This window comes from Myotis lucifugus, unplaced genomic scaffold, assembly GCF_000147115.1.
Source record: "Myotis lucifugus unplaced genomic scaffold, Myoluc2.0 scaffold_151, whole genome shotgun sequence".
In the NCBI taxonomy this organism is placed as follows: domain Eukaryota; kingdom Metazoa; phylum Chordata; class Mammalia; order Chiroptera; family Vespertilionidae; genus Myotis; species Myotis lucifugus.
In genome coordinates, this window is record NW_005871199.1 from 761,569 (window position 1) to 784,526 (window position 22,958).

The 22,958-nt window shown below is 41.7% G+C and overlaps 1 protein-coding gene across 4 annotated transcripts in view; it reads left to right on the forward strand.

Moving 5' to 3' along the window:
* The window catches only part of GATAD2B (GATA zinc finger domain containing 2B), a 78,968-nt gene that overhangs the window by 31,967 nt on the left and 24,043 nt on the right, over positions 1-22,958 (forward strand). The window contains exon 2 of one of the 4 annotated variants that reach the window (XM_006095141.3): positions 9,543-9,611. The exons of the other annotated variants lie outside the window; for them this stretch is intronic. The gene's annotated coding sequence lies outside the window, so the exon portion shown is untranslated. The remainder of the gene's footprint in view (positions 1-9,542; positions 9,612-22,958) is intronic. 4 annotated transcript variants of the gene reach the window in all.

Below are 22,958 nucleotides of genomic sequence, written 5' to 3' on the forward strand. Positions count from 1 at the left end.
GTATATATCAGAATTATTATGCTGATTTATATTTTTATAATATATAACATATTAGTATTATAATATATTTGTGCTAACTTATAATGTGACAGTGGGGAAAGGACTGCTTACCTCCTAATCCATTAGTTTTTTAGGCAGCACATCTTAACTTGTCACAGTTAAGCATATGATCCTTGGTGCATATTATTGAACAGTATGTCATCTAAAATAGGCTCTTCCTTCAGAATATGAGCCAAGGTTTGTGTAGTAAACTCGATATAGAAAAGACACTGTAAGAGCAAGTAAACGACAATGGTCTGTTTTAATTTAGAATTACTATCTTATCAGTTTGGATTAAAAAACCAAAGTGACAGTATCCTATATAATAAAAGATTAATATGCAAATCAACTGGACAGCAGAATAACCAGTCACTATGATGCGCACTGACCACGAGAGGGCAGACGCTCAATGCAGGAGCTGCCCCCTGGTGGTCAGTGCACTCTCACAGGGGGAGCACCACTCAGCCAGAAGCTGGGCTCACAGCTGGCGAGTGCAGTGGCAGTGGCGGGAGCCTCTCCTGCCTCTGCAGCAGTCCTATGAATGTCTGACTGCGGGCCTAAGCTGTTAGTTGCACATCCCCCAAGGGCTCCCAGACTGGGAGAGGGCGCAGGCTGGCCTGAGGGGAACCCCCTCCCCAGTGCACGAATTTCATGCACCGGGCCTCTAGTAGATAATATAGTATGATGATTAATAACATGGAACTTGTGGTAAGAAAGACCTGTGTTTGAATCAGGCTTAAGCATTTACAGACTAAGACTTTGGAAAGTTACTTATTGTATCTCTTCTGTAAAAGGAGAAATATTTAAATTACTATAGCCCTTTTTGTTTTATTTACTTGTTTATTTTTATAATATTTTTATTGGTTTTTAGAGAGAAAGGCAGGGAGAGGGAGAAGGGGAAACATCGATGTGAAAGTAGAACATCGACTGGCTGCCTCCTGCATAACCCCCACTGGGCCTTGCACCTGAAATACAGGCATGTGCCCTGACCAGGAATTGAACCAGCAACCTCTTGATGCATGGGATGACTCCCAACCAACTGAGTCACATGGGCCAGGGCTTAAAGCCCCCCCCCCCCTTTTTTTAAAATATATTTTATTGATTTTTTTACAGAGAGAAAGGGAGAGGGATAGAGAGTTAGAAACATCAATGAGCGAGAAACATCAATCAGCTGCCTCCTGCACACCCCCACTGGGGATGTGCCCGCAGCCAAGGTACATGCCCTTGACTGGAATCGAACCCGGGACCCTTCAGTCTGCAGGCTGATGCTCTATCCACTGAGCCAAACCGGTTAGGGCTTAAAGCCCTTTTTAAGGGCTTAAATGAGATAGTGCCTTTGTAGAGCATTTTAGCACAGTGCCTAGCAAATAATAAGAGCTCAGTGAATGTTAGTTATTAGTAATATTCCTTGCTATTGGGTTTGTTTACTACTGTTTTCACTGTTCGTATTAGTTTCTTTTAGCCAATCTGTGGCTACCTCCTTATTTTACTGTGGGCAGATCTTTTGAGTTAGATTTGATTGATTGACATATAGGTTGAAAGTCTGGAATCAGCAAACTACAGCCACTGCCTGTTTCTGTAAAGTTTTATTGGAACATAGCCACACTCATTTGCTCATAACAGCAGAGTTTAGTAGTTGGCCCACAAAGTCTGAAATATTTACTGTGTGGTCCTTTACAGAAAAATTTTCCAGACCCCTGGTGTAGATCAAGAGTCTTCTTCTTTTTATTTTTTTCTAGAAGAGTGAGCCAGGAAGAAATTCTAGAAATCAAAAGGGAAGTAATTAAAATGACATTTAAATGGACCAGAAGGAATTAATCATTTCAGATTTGTAGAAATGGGATTTTGTAGCTTTGGGAATAGTAAGAAGAGGGCCCGTTATAGCTGATAACAGTTGAGGGAAAGTATTTACGATTTGGAGTTGGTTAGGCAATAATAGTGCTTATGTAGTCTATTAGGAACATTTCATAGTAGTGGGTATTAAAGGGAAATATAAAGAAAGAAGGTTTGCTACCAAGTAGTTTGCATTAAACCTGGAAAATAATATTAATTGGTGGGTTACCTATTAAACAAGTATATTAGAGTATGGAAGCAGTTTCCCATGTGGTCTGTGACTCCTGGGGATTCCCCTAGATCCTTTCAGAGAGTCTTGTGATCAAAACTATTTCATAATAATACAAAAGCATTTTTGCCTTTTTCACTGTGTTGACATTTGCACTGATGATCTAAAATCAATAGTGAGTAAAACTGCTGGTGCCTTATCATGAATCAAAACAGTAGCACCAAACTATACAAGTAGTCATTGTATTCTTCATTGCCATACATATAAACTTCAGGAAAAAAACGATCCAGTTTCACTAAGGATGTTCTTTATGAAGCATTAAGAATGAATTTTATATAATTTTGACCTTTCAGAACATGGCTTTTGAATATTTTGTGTGATAAAATGGGAAATACTCATTATGTACTTTAGCTATATATTGAAATACAATGGTGTCTCAAGGAAAAGTACTGATTGAATTGCAAGCTAACTAGCTGCTTTCTTCATAGAACGCTGTTTTTACTTGAAAGAATAATCTGTGAACTATGGTCTGTAGATTTGGGTATTTGGCAGACATATTCTTGAAAATTTTTAAGGAAAACAACTATTTGTGCCCAGTAATAAAACTTAAATAAAATTAAACCATGAGTTTGACAGCTTCCCAGAACTAACTTTCCCAGTGCGATTAATGGTGATGTTAACAAATGTAATTTTAAAAAAAAATATTCATTGTTGAGAGTATTATAGATGTCCTCCCATCCTAGGCTTTCACCACCCTATTGTCTGTGTCCATAGGTAATGCATATATGCAATAAGATATTTTGTTAATATCTCTCTGCCCCCTACTCTCCTCCCCACTGAGATTCATCAGTCTGTTTCATGTTTCCATGCCTCTGGTTCTATTTTATTCATCAGTTTATTTTGTTCATTAGATTTCTTGTTCATTTATTTTGATTTTTAGATACAATAATTGATAGATATATACTTATTACCATTTTATTGTTAATATTTTTATCTCTTTCTCTTCCTCTTCATAAAGAATATCCTTCAACATTTCATGTAATACTGGTTTAGTGGTGATGAACTCCTTTAGCTTTTTCTTGTCTGTGAAGCTCTTAATCTGACCTTCAATTCTAAATGATAGCTTTGCTGGGTAATCTTGGTTGTAGGTCCTTGCTACTCATCACTTTGAATATTTTTTGCTACTCCCTTCTGGCCTGCAAAGTTTCTGTTGAGAAATCAGCTTATTGTCGTGTGGGCACTCCCTTGTAGGTAACTAACTGCTTTTCTCTTGCTGCTTTTAAAATTCTCTCTTTGTCTTTAACCCTTGGCATTTAAAAAAATTATATATTTTTATTGATTTCAGAGAGGAAGGGAGAGGGAGAGAGAGAAACATCAGTGATTAGATAGAGTCATCTATCGGCTGCCTCCTGCACGCCCCCTACTGGGGATCAAGCTCGCAACCCGGGCATGTGCCCTTGACCGGAATTGAATCCAGGACCCTTCAGTCTGCAGGCTGACGCTCTATCCACTGAGTCAAATTGGCTAGGGCTAACCTTTGGCATTTTAATTATGATGTGTCTTGGTGTGGGCCTCTTTGGATTCCTCTTGTTTGGGACTCTCTGCACATTCTGGACTGTAAGTCTATTTCTTTCACCAAGTAAGAGAAGTTTTCTGTCATTATTTCTTTTTGTTGTTGTTAATCCTCATCCGAGGATATTTTTCCATTGATTTTTAGGGAGAGTGGAAAAGAGGGAAAGACAGAGAGAAACACTGATGTGAGAGAAACACATCAATTGGTTGTCACCTGCTAGAGCCCTGACCAGGGCCCAGGCCAGAGAGGAGCCTGCAACTGAGGTACGTGTCCTTGACCGGAATCGAACCCGGAACCTTTGGTTTGCAGGCTGATGCTCTATCCACTGAGCCAAACTGGCTAGGGCTGTCATTTATCTTGCTCTTTTTCTCCTTCTGGCACCGCCATAATGCAAATGTTGGTACACTTATTGTCCCAGAGGCTCTTAACACTATCTTCATATTTTTGGATGCTTTTTTTCCCCCCCACTCTTCTGATTGGGTGTTTTTTGATTGCTCATATTCCAAATCGTTGATTTGATTCTCAGAATCCTCTATTCTACTGTTGACTTCCTGTAAAATTATTTCAGTTAATGTATGCTTAATTTCTGACTGGTCCTTTAACATGTTGTTGATGTTCTCACTAAGATCCTTGCAAGTTTCACTAAGTCCCTTGGAGCTCTCATTAAGATCCTTTTTTTTTTTTTAAATATATTTTTATTGATTTTTTACAGAGAGGAAGGGAGAGAGATAGATAGTCAGAAACATCGATCAGCTGCCTCCTGCACATCTCCCACTGGGGATGTGCCCACAACCCAGGTACATGCCCTTGACCGGAATCGAACCTGGGACCTTTCAGTCCGCAGGCCGACGCTCTATCCACTGAGCCAAACTGGTTTCGGCTCATTAAGATCCTTGAGTTAACCTTATAACCATTTTTTTTGAACTCTGTGTCTGGTAGTTTGCTTGCATCCATTTCATTTAGATTTTTTTTTTCCTCTGGAGATTTTGTCTGATCTTTCATTTGTGATGTGTTTCTTTGTCTCCCCATTTTGGCTGCTTCCCTGTGTTGTTTCTATGTATTAAGTAAGTAGAGCTGCAATGTCTCCTAGAATTCGTAGCGTAGCCTTGTGTATTAGGTGTCCTGTAGGGCCCAGTGGCTCAGCCTCCCCAGTTACTTGAGCTGGGCACTCCAGGTGTGATCCTGTGAGGGCTTGTGTGCACAGTCTTGTTGTTAAGCCTTGATTGCTGTTGGCATCACTGGGAGGAATTGACCTCCAGGCCAATTGGCTGTGAAGACCAGCTGCAACTATACTCCTATGGAGCAGGACTTGCTTCAGTGGGGCTTTGGTGTTCACTGAGTCTGCTCCTTGAATATGTTGCTTGTGGATGTGTAGAGTTGTAATATGGCATGGTCTGAAGCTGTCCGCCAGGTGCACTGGCTCTGGGGCCTCCTGGGAGGTGCAAAGTCAGCCACTGTCTGGGGCCAAGCGATCTGCAGATGGTTGCTATTTGTATTGGGCTTGGAAGTGCCCAGACAAGGCCAAGTTGTGAAGCAAGGCAGGCTGGTGCTAGTGCTGGGTCTTGGGCCTCTTATTGATAGGTATAAGGCACGCTGATGCCAGCTGCTGCTTGTTTAAGAGATTTTAGGAAAGCCTGAAGCCTGAGCCAGGACAGGCTATTCATTTGGAAAAGCTGCTGCAAACAGCTTGGGGCTGCAAGTTGGGTGGGGTGGGGTCTCAGGGAATCACCAGGATGGAGTGAACAGTGTGAGCCCTGCTGAAGGAAACTCAGATATGGCTGCCAGTCAGCTCTGGGACTGGGGAGGTCCCAACATAGGAACAATGACCCCTGTGAGCACCTCCATCTGGGAGAAAGCCACCACCAAGTTCCTGCCCCATGCCAGACAATCCAGTTCCTCCCGGTATGTCTCTGGTTCCCCCCAGTGCCGCCACCTAACACTGGAACTCAGAGGGATCGAATCCGAGTAAGTCCCTGTGCCAGCCCTTTAAGAGGGACTGCCTGGGTCTCCCTCCAGCAGCTTCTGGGTCACTCAGTCACAATCCCTGCTGGTTTTTACAGCCTTAAGTTATGGGACTTTCTCTTCCCAGCTCTGGAACCCTGGGCTAGGGGTCTGGTGTGGGTCTGGGACCCCTTGCTTCTCAACGGAGGCCTCTGCAGTGGAGATATCCCTTCCAATTAAAAACATGCCACACGTGTGTGTCCAACCAGCCCCTTCCGTGCCCCCGCTCCTCCTACCAGTCTAAATGTGCCCGCTCCTCCTACCAGTCTAAATGTGCTTTGTTCTTTACTTTTGTAGTTGCAGAACTTCCATTCAGCCAGGTTTCATGTGGTTCTGAATGATGGTGGTTCTGTATTTTAGTTGTAATTTTGATGTGGTTGTGGAAGGCCGCAAGTACCAGCATTTACCTACACCGCCATCTTGCACAAATGTGATTTTTAAAACTATTGTATAATGAAATATGTCAACATTGACATCTACATGACTTAGTGGACCACAATTTTTCAGATGACCAATGCTTGAGATGTAACAAAATAATTTTTGGGTAAAAGATCCATTCATGCCGAAACCGGTTTGGCTCAGTGGATAGAGCGTTGGCCTGCGGACTGAAGGGTCCCGGGTTCGATTCTGGTCAAGGGCATGTACCTGGGTTTCGGGCACATCCCCAGTGGGAGATGTGCAGGAGGCAGCTGATCGATGTTTCTCTCTCATCGATGTTTCTAACTCTATCTCTCTCCCTTCCTCTCTGTAAAAAATCAATAAAATATATTTAAAAAAAAAGATCCATTCATAGTGTAAGATAGGCCAATGTATTTTAATAATTATAATAATTATAAGGTATCAGATTTCACATTGCAACAAACATTTAGAAACTACTGTGTTGGGTGTTTTTTTTAAATGAGGTAAAATTCATATAACATATAATTAAACATTTTAAGTTGTGCAATCCAGTGGCATTTAGTATGTTTCACAGTGTTGTGCAACCATCACCTAAATCAAATTCCAAAATATTTTCATCACCCCAAAAGGGAACTTGTACACATTAAGCAGTCATTCCCCATGTCTCCATTTCCCAGCACTTGGCAACTACTAACTAAGCTGTTTTTTGTCTTGCTGGATTTATCTATCCTGGATAGTTTATCCTCCTATATAATAAAAGGGCAATATGCAAATAGACCAAACTGCAGAACCGAACAACCAATCAAAGCGTAATATGCTAATGATATGCTAAGGCTGCTCAACTGCTCACTATGACGTACACTGACCACCAGGGAGCAGATGCTCGGACCGGTAGGTTAGCTTGCTACTGGGGTCAGGCCAATCAGGACTGAGCGAGATGGACCTGACACGACCTGGAGCCCTCCCGTGGTCCCTCCCCAGCCTGATCGTGCACTGGTGGGCTCCCTCAGCCTGGCCTGCACCCTCTCGCAATCCGGGACCCCTTGGGGGATGTCAGAGAACCGGTTTCAGCCTGATCCCGCAGGCCACTCCCCTTGGGAGGGCGCCAGAGGCAGGGCTTATGGCTGGTGAGCGCTGCTGTGAGCCTCTCCCGATTGGGACTGGTTGGGCACAAGCCAACAGCAGGCAGAGTGGGTCCAGGATGAGCAGGAGCGGCAGGTAGGAGGTTGGACTGTGGTTTTGGCCTGATCCCTGCAGGCCACTCAGAGGGATCCCACCTGTGCACATATTTGTGCACCGGGCCTCTAGTATAAATATAATTATACAAGTGTGACCTTTTGTATCTGGCTACTTCCACTTAGCATAATGTTTTTGAGATTCATCCCCGTTGTAGCATGTATCAGTACTTTACTCCTTTTTTTGCCTGTGTAATATTCTGTAGGAATACAGCAGTCCTCAAATAACGTTGTGTCATTATTACATTGACGAGAAAAAGAAGAAAAAAAAAGATTTCTGGCCAGGACCACTGTGTGGAGTTTGCATGTTCTCCCTGTGTCTGCATGCATTTTCTCTGGGCATTCTGGTTTCCTTCCACACCCCAAATATGTGCATGTTAGGTTAATTGGTGTATCTAAATTATCTCGGTCTGAGTATGGGTGTGAATACTTGCTACAATGGAAGGGCATTCTGTCCAGGGTGGTTGGCTCCCTCTTGTGCCCTGAGCTGCAGGAATAAGCTCTGGCCACTCTCAATCCTGAACTGGAATAAGCAGGTTGGAAAATAATTATCTTACTCATTTTTATTAATCTTTAAAAAATATGGATAGCTTATTTATCTCAGTGTTAATATTAGGTCTTAATTTAGAAGTTTGGTAATGTTTTGTGACCAAAAATATGCCGTAGAAACTTATGTTTATCAATTAGCCTATGGCAAAATTGGTTTCATTATAAAATTGCAGTTTCCTGCTCTGGCTGAGTAGATCAGTTGGTTGGAGTGCCATTCCAGTATGCCAAGGTTGTGGGTTTGATTCCTGGTCAGGGCACATCATAAGAACCAACCAATGAATGCATAAATAAATGGAACAACAAATCAAAGTTTCTCTCTCTCTTCCTTCCTATCTCTCTCTAAAATCAATAAAAAACATTTTTTTAAAGTTGCAGTTTCCAAGAACTTACTGATGTTGTTAAGTGAGGACTTACTGTATATCACATTTTGCTTATCCATTCGTCAGTTGATGGACATTTGGGTTTCTACCTTTTTGGCTATTGTGAATAATGCTACCAGGAACATTTTTGTACAAGTTTTTGTTTGAATACCTGTTTTCAATTCTTTTGGATATTTATCTATGAATGGAATTCCTGGGTCATATGATAATTCTGTTTTTGATTATTCGAACTTTTTAAGGAACCACCAAACCATTTTCCAAAGCAACTGTACCATTTTACACTCCCACTAGCAATATACTAGGGTTCTACTCTTTCCACAGTCTTGTCAACACTTGTTATTTTCTTTTTGATAATAGCCATCCTAGTGGGTGTGAATTGCTATCTTATTGTGTGTGTTGTTTTTTTAATATATATTTTTATTGATTTCTAGAGGAAGGGAGAGAGAGGGTTCATAGGTTGATGCTCAACCACTGAGCCACTCCGGCCAGGCCATTGTGGTTTTGATTTGCAGTTCTCTGATGACTAATGACATTGAGCATTTTTCATGTATTTATTGGTCATTAGTATATTGTCTTTGTTTTTTGTTTTTAAATATTTGTATTGATTTCAGAGAGGAAGGGAGAGGGAGAGAGAGAGAAACATTAATGATGGGAAAGAATTATTGATCTTCTGCTTCCTACACACACCTACTCAGGATCAAGCCCGCAACCCGGGCATGTGCCCTAACCAAGAATCTAACTGTGACCTCCTGGTTCATAGGTCGACACTCCACCACTGAACAACACCAGCTGGGCCTTTTTCTTGTTTTTAAAAATATGTTTTTATTGATTTTAGACAGAGAGGAAGGAAGAGGGAGAGAGAAACATCAATGATCAGCTGCCTCCTGAGCTGGCAACAATCTGCCAGCAACCCGGGCATGTGCCCTGATTGGAAATCAAACCGGCGACCTTTTTTTTTTTAAAAAAATATATTGTAATGATTTTTTTACAGAGAGGAAGGGAGAGGAATAGAGAGTTAGAAACATCGATGAGAGAGAAACATCTGTCAGCTGCCTCCTGCACACCCCCTATTGGGGATGTGCCCACAACCAAGGTACATGCCCTTGACTGGAATTGAACCTGGGACCCTTCAGTCCACAGGCCGACGCTCTATCCATTGAGCCAAACCGGTTTCGGCCAGAGTGGTTTCTTTTTGTTCCATGTTATCTAAATCTCTTAATGAGAAGTGATTAATAGAGCTTAGGTATTCACATTGATGCATATTCTTCTCAAGCCCTTATCCATACCCTTTTCTATTCCACCAGTTGCTGAATCCAGAGATTGCTACCTGTAGGACTGTGTAGAAGCAACCTCTAAGATGATCCAATAAAATGGTACATTTGGAGATAATTTCATTCTTTTAGCATTTAAGATAAAACCTGTTCTGTAACCATTTTGTTTTCCCTTAGGGGCTTTTACCCCCACTTGAAGAATTTGTTTTGCAGTTTGGTTTGTGTGTATGAGAGTTTCTTTAGGGAACTGAAATAGAGAGGTTGCAGAGTTAATTGCTGGAAATGATTGGCTGCAGGAAGCATTAGGTAGCTTGGAAGGAGCTCAGATATCTCATTCCCTCAGCTATCTGATGTGCAGAACAGGACCATTGCTCTGTGATCTTTGCCAAGACCTGGAAGTGCAACTTGTTTCCACTTTGGTGGGAGACAAATGGACATTCATTCAGCTGTACACAGTTATAAGTAGAGGTCATGAGCCTACTCATCTCTGAAGCACTGCTGAGATAGAATTTATTTGTATGATTGTTTGTCACGTACATGAATTGGCATTAGAGAAACTTCATTAGGCCTACTATGGAATAAATATCTAGCGAGGCTGCTATTTATAACATTCTCCCTTCTCTGATATGACTGATTCAGTGCTATACAGAGTTATGAACATTCTTTTTTTTTTTTTTTCTTTTAAGAGGGTGGAAAGGAAGGGGAGAAACAGATAGAAACATCCATGTAAGAGACACATCTATTGGTTGCCTCCTGCACCCGTCCCGTCCAGGGCTAGGGATTGAGTCTGCAAACAAGGTAGGTGCCCTTGACTGGAATCGAACCCAGGACTCTTCAGTCCACAGGTTGATGCTCTATCTATTGAGCAAAACTGGCTAAAGCCATGAACATTCTTGAGGGATATTTAGAAGAAATTTTCATGATGCCAAAGACTTTTGTGAGACTTTCCTAAGGTTTGTAGATTTTTGCTGTTTCCCTGCCATGTCCACTTCCCAGCTCTTGTTTCCTCAAAATGCAAAAATATGGTTACCCTCACAGGCCAATAAATTCAGATTTATTAGTCTGATTATGATAATATACTAGAGGCCTGATGCATGAAATTTGTGCAACAGTAGGCCTTCCCAGCCGTGGCAGCTGCCTGGATCCCTCCCTTGCGGCCAGCCATGGCGGCTGCCGCGGCTGCAGTATCCAGCTTCCGGAAGGACATCCGGTCTAATTAGCATGTTACACTTTTATTATTATAGATGGATATGATAAATACTTGGCTTATATGTGTGCTGCTGTTTTCATATGTGGTACCTGTGGCAGACAATAATTAAGTAAAAGTCTTTACTGATGAAACAGAATGCTATAGGTAACCACCATCAATAAAATGAAGTTGGCATGAGAGTTGAAACCTACTTAACCATCCTTGGTGTGGTGGAAAGGGGGGTGTATGGGGCATTGGAGTTAGACCTAGGTTTTAATCATGACTCTTCTATTTATTTTGTGACGTTGGGCAGGTTTATTTAGTCTTTCTGAGTCTCAGTTACTTCTTTCTGATAGGATGGGGATAATGTGGATTTCATAGGAATGTTCTGAGAATTAAATGAAACATTTCTCAGCCAACTAAGCTACTCCGGTCAGGGCTTTAACATCTTTATTGAAACATATTACACATATCCTAAATTTACCCATTTAAAGTATACAATTCAATGGTTTTAGTATATTCAGAGTTGTGCAACTATCACTATAATCTAAAATTAGAACATTTTCATCACCCTAAAAAGAAACCCCCCCCTTACCTATTAGCAGTTACTCCTTATTTTCCTCTCTCCTCAGCCCTAGGAAACCATTTATCTCCGTTCTGTTTCCATTCTCCTTCAAGCCTTTTCTGGACTTTTCATATAAATGGAATCATACAATATATTACCTTTTATGACTGGCTTGCTTCACTTAATGTTTTCAACTTTCATCTATGTTGTAACATATATCAGTACTTCATTCCTTTTTATTATTATTGATTTTCTGAGAGAGAAGAAGGTAGAGGGAGAGAGAGAGACATCAATTTGTTGTTCCACCCATTCATGCATTTATTGGTTGACTCCTGCATGTGCCCTGACCATCAAACCCACAACGTTGGTGTATTGGGACAACACTCTAACCAACTGAGCTACCTGGCCAGGGCACTAAATTCCTTTTTATAGTTGTACAGTATTTCATTTTATAGATGTACGTTTGTTTGTTTAGTCATCAGTTGGTGGACATTTGGGTTGTTTCTACTTTTTGACTATAATGAATAATGTTGCTATGAACATTCATGTACAAATTTTTGTGTGGAGATAATGTTTTCAGTTCTCTTGGGTATATATCTAGCAGTGAAATTGCTGGATTGTGTTGTAACTGTGTTTAACTTCATAAGGAACTTCCAGGCTCTTTTCCATTCCCATCAGCAGTGTATGAAGATTCCAATTTCCCTACATGCGCCTTTAACACTTACTATCTGTCTTTTTAAATTATATCCACCTTTCTGCATTCTCACTTCTATGGTACTCTATCCTTTTTTAAACCTAGCTGCCTTTGTCTCACTGTACCCTCACCGATCCCTTCAACTCAGGAGTCTGCCTGGCTCCCTCTCATTTCCCCCACACCATGTCCTAGAAACTCTTCTAAAGCAATAAATGAGGGCAGTTGTGGAGCTCATCCCATTGTCTTTTATCCCTCTGGGATCACTGTCCTTTGTGCTTGGTGTCCAGTGTCCTGAGACCCTTGTTTCATGTGTTTTGTCTGGTTTTATTGTTTCAGGTGGGAGGGTAAATCCAGCCTGTGTCACACCATCTTGGCCAGAAGTAGAAATCGCAGCATTGCTTTTAACATCTACAAATTGATGCCTAAAAAGTGTTGAACTGGAGAATGGATTATTAAATTGTATGTTTTTGCTGTGGAATCCTACACAGCCGTTAAATCAACTAGCCTGGCCAGAGTGGCTCGGTTGGTTGGAGTGTCGTCTCGTGCACCAAAAGGTGGGCCTGTTTGACTCCTGGTGAGAGTACATACCTGGATTGCGGGTTTGATCCCTAGTCAGGGTGCACATTGAAGGCGATTGATGTTTCTCACATCCATGTTTTTCTCTCTCTCTCTAAGCATGTCCTCAGGTGAGGATTTTACTAGGGCCTCATTTATTTAGGTAAATTTTAAATACTAAAAAACTTAACATTGAAAAGCAAAATGAGCCCAGCTGGCATGGCTCAGTGGTTGAGTGTCGACCTATGAAGCAGGAGGTCACTGTTCAATTCCTGGTCAGAGCACATGTCCAGGTTGCAGAGCTGGATCTCCAGTGTGGGCATGCAGGAGGCTGCCAATCAATGATTCTCTCTTATCATTGATGTTTCTATCTCTTTCTCCCATTCCCTTCCTCTCAGAAATCAATAAAATAATAATATATTTTTTAAAAGCAGCTCTAGTATATGTTGTTTAATTTTGCTTTAAAAAAAATTTTTTTTTTTATTGATTTCAGAGAGGAAGGGAGAAGGAGAGATAGAAACATCAGTGAGAATCATTGATTGGCTGCCTCCTGCATGCCCCCTACTGGGGATCGAGCCCACAACCCAGGCATGTGCCCTGACCGGGAATTGAACTGTGACATCCTGGTTCATAGGTCCACATTTGACCATTGAGTGACACCGGCCAGGCCAAGCGCTACTTTAAAAAATAAAATTTATAAATGTATACAAACTACTATATTTTATTACTTATGGATACATACATATGAAATAAACTTATAAAATATTCATTAGAGCCCTATCTGGTTTGGCTCAGTGGATAGAGCATCGGCCTGCGGACCAAAGGGTCCCGGATTCAATTCCGGTCAAGGGCACGTACCTCGGTTGCAGGCTTCTCCCCGGCCCGGGCCCTGGTTAGGGCTCGTGCAGGAGGTAACCAATCAATATGTTTCTCTTACATCGATATTTCTCTGTCTTTCCCTCTTTCTTCTACTCTCTCTAAAAATCAATGGAAAAATATCCTTGGGTGAGGATTAAAAAAATATGTTCATGAGAATAATAATAAATTCATCATAATGAATTCTGGGGAGAGAGGGAGGAGGGAGAATAAAGAATAGTTTGGGGGGCCCTAACCGGTTTGGCTCAGTGGAGGGAGCGTTGGCCTGCGGACTGAAAGGTCCCAGGTTCGATTCCGGTCAAGGGCATGTACCTTGGTTGCATGCACCTTGGTTGCATGCACATCCCCAGTAGGAGGTGTGCAGGAGGCAGCTGATCTATGTTTCTCTCTCATCGATGTTTCTGACTCTCTATCCCTCTCCCTCTCTGTAAAAAAATCAATAAAATGTATTTTTTTTAAAAAAGAATAGTTTGGGGGTAAAGTTAGGGTGCTTCAACTGTATCTGTAATGTTTAATTGCACTGAAAATAAATTAGGAATCCACATGTATGACAAATGACTAATGTCTAAAATATGTAAAGAACTCTCAAAACTCTACAGTAAGTAAGAAACCCAAACAGTTGAATTAAAAAATGAGCAAAAGATATTCAACATCATTAGCCACTAGGGAAATGCAAATTAAAACCACAATGAAATACCACAACACATCTATCAGAATGGCTTAAATAAAAAATGACAGCCCTGGCCAGTGTGGCTGAGTGGTAGAGTGTCAGCCTGTGCACTGGAGGGTCATGGGTTCCATTTCTGGTTCAAAAGCACGTACCTGGGTTGCAGGACCGGGCGTGTGTGGGAGGCAACCAATTAATGTGTCTCTCACATCAATGTTTCTCTCTCCCCCTCCCTTCTACTCTCTAAAAAATCACTGGAAAAATTATCCTCACTCCTTGGGTGACGATTAAAAACAAAATAAGAAATAATAATGACAACACCAAATGCTAGTGAGGATATGAAGAAACTGGAAATATATGATGGTATAACTACTCTAAGGAGCAGATTGCCAGTTTTTTATAAAACTAAACATTCATTTGCTATGTGACTCAGCAGTCATACTCTTGGGCATTGATCCCAGATAAATGAAAACTTGCGTTCTTCCAAAAACTTATATATGAATGTAGTAGCTTTGTTATAGCAAAAAACTAGAAAAACTCAGTTGTCCTTCAGCAGGTGAATAATTGTGGTACATCCACACCATGGACTGACTATTTAGCAATAAAAAGGAACAAATTATCAGTACATGCAACAACTTGGAAAAAACCAATCCCAAAGTTATATGCTGTATATAATTCCAATTAATGTATTTTTTAAGATTTTAAAATTGGTTTTTAGAGAGGGAGAGAAATACTGATGTGAAAGTAAAACACCCATCGACTGCCTCCTGCATGGCCCCTACTGGGGCTTTAGCCTGAAACCTGGGCATGTGCCCTGACTGGGAATTGAACCAGCAACTTTTTGGTGAACAGGACGACACCCAACCAACTGAGCAACACCAGCCAGGGCTAAAACAACTTCTTCTTTTTTTTGTTAAAGAAGTACTGTTTTGCTTTGTAAGGACTATTATGTTCAGTATAAATACTGAAAACTCTTTATGAAGTAATATGGTCTTTTAGACTGTTGCTACTTCAGACTTTTAAAGTCATGTTATATTATTATAGTCTTAAAATTCATCATTTTTTATAATTATTTTTAACTTTGTTGACAATTTAAAATTTTTTGTTAATCCTCTGATGTAAATGAGAGAACAAATATAAAGGACCTTGTATTTGCCTAGTAAATACGGAGTCAGTAGATGCTAATTTGTTTTGCTAGCCCTCTCTCTTCATTCTCTCCCCTCTCAGGGTCCTCAAAGTCTTTTATGACAATTTGGATTTTGGTTTTGGGGTAACGAGTCGGAAACCTGACAAGCATGGGTCTAACTAAGGCTGTGTTGCCATCTGGCTATTCTTGTTGTTGTTGTGTGTTTTTTTTGTTTTTTTTTTTACAACAGTCAATGGTAAAGTTAAAGCTGGGAATTTTTCTGCTGTAATTATTGGACACAACTACTCTCTTCTTGAGTCTCTGCTTTAATTTGTTGACATGTCATACTTTGCGAGTATCCCCCTAGCTCTCCGACCAACCAGCCCTTAAATGCCTTGTCCATGGTTTTATCTTTGGCCATTTTCCTTTTAACTGTACATTCATTTTTTTCTGGGGTTTCACTCATCTGCATACTTAAATCACCTCTTTTAATCATTCAGATATTTATCTCCAGTCCTGGTCTAAGCTCTGATTCTTTTGTGTATATGTCGTGTATCTACCTGTTTTTTGGATATCTTAACTTTGATTTCATATTGGCACTTCTGACAGAGTTTTTCTATTGGGATATTTTCAATTTAAGTAGCAAAAAACCTACCTCATACTGGCTTAAACATTAAAGGGAATTTATTGGCCTCTATAACAGGAATCCAGAGACTAGCTTTAGGATAGTTTGGTCTGGTGGCACAGCTATATAATTAGCTGCCATATCAGTGCTCTACTATGCAGTGTCTGCTTTATCTGCAAGCTCTCTTCCTTCATGGTTACAACGTGGCTGCTGGCAGCAACATGCCAGGGCTATGTATTTTCTTATTTATATTCAGAATAAGAGAACAGAATTAATTGGATTTGGTGACTTAGATTTAAGAATCAGGGAAAGTCAAGGATGATTCCCAGGGTTCTAGCTTTTGCCTCTGGATAAATTGAATTCTCTTCACTGAAATATAGGAAAGAAAAGCAGGATATAGGAAGGCAGAAAAAATGAGTTCATGTAAACATCCAGGTACTTATTTTAGTTATCTGCACATCTGTCTTCTATCGGAATGAAATTGTTAAAGATAGTGACCTAATCTTTTACCATTATTCCTAGCACCTAACCCTGAACTTGGCACATATTTGGGGCAAGGGGGAATGGATGTGTAAAGATGTGACTATACAATACTGCTTCTTAAAATTATCTAGCTCTGCCCCTGAGGAGACCCCAAAACACTGAACTTATATGAGTTCCTAATTTAAAAATTAGGTGGAGCCCTAGCTGGTTTGGCTCAGTGGATAGAGCATCGGCCTGCAGAGTGATGGGTCCTGGGTTTGAATTCCGGTCAAGGGCATGTACCTTGGTTGCAGGTTCCCTGGCCCTGGTCAGGGTGCGTGCAGAAGGCAGTCAGTTGATTTGTCTCTCTCTCTCTCACATCAATGTTTCTCTGTCTCTGTCTCTCCCTTCTACTCTCTCTAAAAATCAATAGAAAAATATCCTCGGGTGAGGATTAACAACAACAAAAAATTACGTGGATATCGTCACTAATCTATTATATAAAAAGCCTGTGGTCGTCACACCATCACGCCATAACAACCGATCAGCAGGAGGCTGTGTGTGTGGGGTGGGCAGGGCTGCGCGTGTGGCAAGGCGCGTGCAGGTGGGTGGGGACTTGACTCTGGAGGACTTGACTAGAGGCGCGGGTGGGTTTCTGGGTCCCGTCTCTGCCGCGGGACTCTTTCTGGGTCCTAGGTCTCGCGTGATTTCGTGCGCTGGGCCCCTAATAACAATTATAATGGCAGTAAGGCAGTATTTATACAAAGCATCAAGAAGACAGGTCTTATTTGAGTTTGCAGTGGCCATTTGTTCAGAATTCTTTGTAAGTAAAGTTATGTAGAATCCAAATTCATATTTCTAATATATGTGTTCATATTTTATACAAATAAATGTCTTGACAATACCAACTATTGAATTATTTAAATTACTTGGCCTTTAGGGTGGGGTATTTTGTTTTTTGAAAAAATATTTGGTGCTTTTTTTTTGGTTTTTTTTAAAATATATTTTATTGATTTCAGAGAGGAAGAGAGAGAGAGAGAGAGAAACATCAATGATGAGAGAGCATCATTGATTGGCTGCCTCCCGCATGCCCCCTACTGGGGATTGAGCACTCAACCCTGGCATGTGCCCTAACTGGAATCAAACCCAGGACCCTTCAGTCCACAGGCCAATGCTCTATCCACTGAGCCAAACCAGCTAAGGCGAGAAACTGTTTTTATTGATTTCAAAAAGAGGAAGGGAGTTAGAAATATCAGTGATGAGAGAGAATTATCCATCAGCTGCCTCCTGCACGCCCCCTCCTGGGAAATTGAGCCTGTAACCCAGGCACCTGCCCTGATCAGGAATTGAACCATGACCTCCTGGTTCATGGGTCAACGCTCAACCACTGAGCCACACTGGCTGGGCTAGGGTGCTTTTTTTTATGGAATAATCATGGTGTTTGAATATCGGGTCTAACAGTTTACAGTATAGACTCTAACTACACAATGTACACTGTAGAAGTTAAGTGGAGGAGGCATAGATATCAGCTGGCCATAAATTCCTCCTGTGCTTAATACATCTGTGTGCAGAGAGATGTACTGTATAATAGGTTTTTGAAGTGGGCTCGATCATTGTTGGAATTCTAGATTCACTACAGTTTTGGAGTCTTAGGATACTTGTTTGACACTTTTCCCATCCATAAAGAGGGATAATACCTCATTTATTAAATAAGAACACATGATAAAGTGCCTAGTAGCATGTTTGGCTTTTAAGCAGCTACATAAGAAATATTAGCTGTTATTATTAGCAGCCCAGAATAAACAAAAAAGGTTGGTTAAGCTTTAAAAGGCAATATACAACATTCATTTTTATAGAATTTTTGTTTTGCTTTTTGGAGAGAATTTTTATATGACAAGTTTACATTGAATATTATTTTTTTACAGCTTTCTTTGGAGTATAATTTAAGTGTATGATTCAGTGATTTTTTTTTTCTTAGTAAGTTTACAGAATTGTGCAGCTATCACCACAATCCAATTTTAGAACATATCCATCACCCCAAAAAGAAGCTTGGGCTATTTTATTCAGTCTCATTACATTGTATTTTTTTTAAAATTTTTGTGACAAAATATATGTAACAAAATTTACCATTTTTAAGTGTACAAATTCAGCAGCTTTAAGTACATTCACAGTGTTGTGCAACCATAACCACTATCTATTTTGTTTTTTAATCTTTATTGTTGAAAGTATGACATATGTCTCTTTTCCCTTATTGACCCCTTCTAGCCCACCTCCACCCCCTACCCCAGGCCTTCACCACCCTATTGTCTGTGTCCACAGTCCAGTCCATGCTTCCATGTTTCTGGATCTATTTTGTTAATCAGATTTCACATATGAATGTGATCATGTGATACCTGTCTTTTTCTGACTGGCTTATTTTGCTCAGCATATTACTCTCCAGGTCCCTCCATGCTGTCTTAAAGGGTAAGAGATCCTTCTTTTTTACTGCTGCATAGTATTCCATAGTATAAATGTACCACAGCTTTTTTAACCCACTCGTCTACTCATGGGCACTTGGGCTATTTCCAGATCTTAACTATTGTAAACTGTGGTGCTATGAACATAGGAGTGCATACATTCTTTCTGATTGGTGTTTTGGATATATTCCTAGAAGTGAGATCACTGGGTCAAATAGCGGTCCCATATTTAATTTTTTGAGAAAACTCCATACTGTTTTCCATAATGGCTGCAACAGTCTGCATTCCCACCAGCAGTGTACTGGCTAAGGTTTCCTTTTCTCCACATCCTTACCAGCACTTGTCATTTACTCATTTACTAAAGGCCCAGTGCATGAAATTTGTGCACGGGTAGGGTTCCTAGCGGCTGCTGCCAGGGCCTCCCTTCCCCTGGCTACCTGCCACCGCCACCAGCTGGGGCCTCCCTTCACACCTGCGTTGGCCTGGTGCTGCCCACTCACCTGCTCCACCATCTTACCGCAGTCCCGCTCTCGTCGGGGCCCGGCAGTGCCGCGTCACTGATGCCCACCATATTCCACGCCACCCCCTGGTGGTCAGTGCAGGTCTAACTCCTGGTTGGTCAAACTCCTGCCCGTGGGGATAATTTGCATATTAGCCTTTTATTATATACTAGAGGCCCGTTGCAGGAAGATTCCTGCAAGAATAGGGCTTCCTGCGGCCTGAGCGAAGCAGAGAAGGGAGCTTCTCCCTTTTCCGCTGCCTCGGCTCCACTCCCGTGTCCGCCGCCTCGGCTCCCTCCCTTCTCCGTTGCTTCGCTCCCTTCTGCAGCACTTGGCTTCCTTCTACACTGTCTTCAGTCTTCGCTCCCGCCTGCATATGCAAACTAACCACCAACTTTGTTGGGTTAATTTGCATACTCACTCTGATTGGCTGGTGGGCGTAGCGGAGGGATGGTCAATTTGCATGTTTCTCTTTTATTAGTGTAGACTAGAGGTCCGATGCACAAAATTTGTGCAAGGGGGTTGGCCCTTGCAGCCCCGGCTTCGTCCGAACAGTTGTTCTGCTGTTCGGTCTAATTAGCATATTAGTTCTTTATTATATAGGAGGATTGATGTTAACCATTCTGACAGGTGTGAGGTGATATTTCATTGTTGTTTTAATTTGCATCTCTCTGATGATTAGTGACTTTGAGCATTTTCCTCATATGTCTCTTGGCCATCTGTATGTCCACTTTGGAGAAGTGTCTATTTAGGTCCTTTGCCCATTTTTTAATTGGATTGTTTGTCTTCCTTTTGTTAAGTTGTATTAGTTCCTTATATATTTTGGATATTAACCCTTTATCAAATATATCATTGCCAAATATGTTCTCCCATATAGTGGGCTCCCTTTTCATTTTGTTGATGGTTTCTTTTGCTGTGCAGAGCTTTTTCTTTTGATGTAGTCCCATTTTTTTATTTTCTCCTTAATTTTCTTTGCCCTAGAAGGTGTGTCCATAAACATATTGCTATGGAGATGTCTGAGATTTTGCTGCCTATGGTTTCTTCTAGGATTTTTATGGTTTCACAACTTACATTTAAGTCTTTTACCCATTTTTAGTTTATTCTTGTGTATGGTGTAAGTCGGTGGTCTAGTTTCATTTTTTTGCATGTATCTGTTCAATTTTCCCAATGCCATTTATTGAAGAGACTGTCTTGACTCTATTGGCAGGCGAGAATTCTACCACTGAACCACCAATGCCCACATTGTCTTGACTCTATTGTATGCTCTTGCCTCCTTTGTCAAATATTAATGGAGCATAATGGCTTGTGTCAATTTCTGGGGTCTCTGTTCTGTTCTATATGCCTGTTCTTGTGCTTCCTCCAACTTTGTTCTTAAGATTACTGCGGATATTTGGGGTCTTTTTTGGTTCCATATAAATTTTTGGAGTATTCTAGATCTGTGAAATATGCTGTTGGTATTTTTTTTTTTTTAAGTTTGATAGACTATATCCCAAATTGCTAATACTGATTTTCTGGGGGTAGGTGACTTTCTACATTTCTTTCTTTCTTTTTTTTTAAATAAATAAATCTTTATTGTTGAAAGTATTACATATGTTCCCCTTTTTCCCCTATTGACCCCTCCAGCCTGCCCCACCCCTGCTGCCCCCACCCCCTACTTCAGGTCTTCAGCTCCCTATTGTCTGTGTCCATAGGTTATGCATACCATAAATGCATACAAGGTCTTTGGTTGATTTCCTACCACACACCCACCCACCCCGCCTCCCCTCTGAGTTTCCGCACTCTGTTCCATGCTTGCTGTTGGTATTTTAATAGACATTGCATTGAATCTGTGGTTGCTTTGAGTAGTATGAACATTTTAATTATGTTAATTTTACCAATCCATGAACACTTGTTTCTATCTTCCTTTCTTTTTCAACGTCCTGTAGTTTTCCAAGTACAAGTCTTTTATCTCCTTTAGCCACTATCTATTTTAAGAACTTTTTCATCATCTTAGAGATTGTTTCCACAAATAATAACTCCTCACTCCCCTCCTCTCCAACTCTAGCCACTGTTCTATTTTCTCTCTCTGTGAATTTGCCTATTCTAGGTACCTCAAATAAGTGGAATCATAAAACATTTGTCCTTTTATGTTCTTTATTTAGCATAATATTTCCAAGACTTATTCATGTTTCTTTGGATTTTGAGGCAGGCATGGCTGTGAGTATATAAAGTTGGGATTTACAGGTCAGTGAAGTCAAGAGTGGGCAAGGAGCCCTGGCTGGTGTGGCTCGGTTGGTTGAGCATTGTCCTGATGTTTCTCTCTCTCTCTTAAAAAAAAAAAATCAATAAAAACATTAAGAAAAACAAACAAACCAGTGGCTCGGCCAGCATGGCTCAGTGGCTAAGCGTCGACCTATGAACCAGGAGGTCACAGTTCAATTCCCAGTCAGGGCACATGCCTGGGTTGTGAGCTCAATCCACAGTGTGGGGCATGCAGAAGGCAGCCGATCAGTGATTCTCTCTCGTCATTGATGTTTCTCTCTCTCTCTCTTTCCCTCTCCCTTCCTCTGAAATAAATAAGAACATTAAAAAAAAAAAGTGGGTAGGAATTAGGAACAATATGGATAGACCTTGAGGGTATTATGCTAAGTGAAACAGACGGAGAAAGACAAGTACTATATGATCTCACTCATATGTGAAATAATTAAAAATAAAACAGAAACAAACTCATGGATACAGACAACAGGTTTTTGGTTACCAGAAGAGAAGGGGTTGGGATGAGGGTGAAATTGCATGGGGACAAGTGAAAACTAGATATTGGGTGGTGAGCACACTGACATCTGTAACATGTCAAATTATATTATACTAGACACCCAGTGCATGAAATTCGTGCACTTGGGTGGGGGGGGTCCCTCAGTCCGGCCTGCGCCCTCTTGCAGTCTGGGAGCCCTTGGGAGATGTCTGACTGATGGCTTAGGCCTACTCCACGTGGGGAGCGGGGCTAAGCCAGCAGTCAGACATCCTTAGTGCTGCTGCGCGGTCATGAAAGGCTCCCACCACCGCTGCTGCACTTGCAGCTGTGAGCTCTGCTTCTGGTTGAGTAGTGCTGCCCCTGGTGGTCAGTGCACGTCGTAGCAACTGGTTCTTCTGCCGTTCGGTCTGTTTGCATATTAGCCTTTTATTATGGCACTAGAGGCCCGGTGCACAAAATTTGTGCACGGGGGCGTCCCCTCAGCCCAGCCTGCACCCTCTCCAATCTGGGACCCCTCAGGGGATGTCCGACTGCCAGTTTAGGCCCAATCCCAGGGATAGGGCCTAAACCAGCAATCGGACATCCCTCTCACAATCCTGACCACTGGCTCCTAATCGTTCACCTGCCTGCCTGCCTGTTCGCCCCTAACTGCCCCCCACCCCCTGCCGGCCTGATTGCCTCTCACTGCCTCTGTGTGCGGCCTGATTGCCCCTAACTGCCATCCCCTGCTGGCCTGCCCGCCCCTAACTACCCCCTTCCTGCCAGCCTGGTCACCCCTAACTGCCCCCCCCCCCTTGCCGGCCTGGACACCTCTTACTCTCTTACTGCCCCTCCCCCTGTTGGCCTGGGCGCCCCCAACTGCCCCCCTCCCCTTGGCGGTCCCCATCATTAGAACCCCCCCCCAAGGAAGATGGAGACAACACATAAAAAAAACGTTTATTAGATATACGTTGGAACTCATCCGCCCACCACGTGGCTTGGTTGTTGCCCCCGAACTAAGGAG